The 726-nt window shown below is 45.9% G+C and overlaps 1 non-coding gene across 1 annotated transcript; it reads left to right on the top strand.

Annotated features, from left to right (window-relative positions):
* The first annotated feature begins 404 nt into the window (after positions 1-404).
* LOC141597957 (small nucleolar RNA R71) lies at positions 405-511 on the top strand. The gene has a single exon (XR_012523164.1). It is a non-coding gene; the product is annotated as a small nucleolar RNA R71 (small nucleolar RNA).
* Positions 512-726: the final 215 nt, after the last annotated feature.

The raw sequence follows: 726 nt of genomic DNA, 5'->3' as shown, positions 1-726 counted from the left end.
GTTTGCCTATAATGTTGAAAGGCAGCACAAGACTCAAAGGGGCTACGAAAATTTTCTGAAACATGTCCCTCAGCTCCACATCTTTTGCAGATGAAAGGACCGTCTGACACAACATTTACATGGTAGATTCCCCCTTTTGAAGCTCCTCCCAACTCGTACTTGTCAAATATTGCCGTGAGAGCTTTTATTGCAGCCACAGAAGGAGATTCAGCACTCCTCCTTTGATTCCCTCTGGAATTCTCATACTCACCTTTATGGGTGGCCAGATCATCAATAATCTTCCACCCCTTAGTCTCTCCCATATTTTCCGCAAATCGGCCAGGCCACTAGCTGCAGCATCCAAGATAGCCCTCTGATCGTCATACAACCCATTATAGAACTGATTGCATAGACTCCACTTCTCAAACCCATGGTGCGGTATAGTTCGCACCAACTTCTTGAAACGGACCCATGCCTCATGAAAATTCTCATCAGGGCCCTGTTTAAAACTCGTGATCTGAGCTCTAATGGCATTAGTCTTCAAGGCAGAGAAGTATTTCTTGTAAAATGCTAGGGCCAAAGAATTCCAGTCGGTGATCCCATGGGCAGCTCGATCCAGGTCTCTATACCACTCCCTTGCAGCATCGCGGAGTGAGAATATAAACATAGTCTCCTTTATCTGATCCTGGGTCACACCGGCCGACGGGGGTATAGAGCAGCAATAATCAATAAATATCTCCATATGCT

This window comes from Silene latifolia, chromosome 8 (assembly GCF_048544455.1).
Source record: "Silene latifolia isolate original U9 population chromosome 8, ASM4854445v1, whole genome shotgun sequence".
In the NCBI taxonomy this organism is placed as follows: Eukaryota; Viridiplantae; Streptophyta; class Magnoliopsida; order Caryophyllales; family Caryophyllaceae; genus Silene; species Silene latifolia.
Note: the sequence above shows the minus strand (reverse complement) of the source record. Positions and strands in the feature narration are given on the sequence as shown.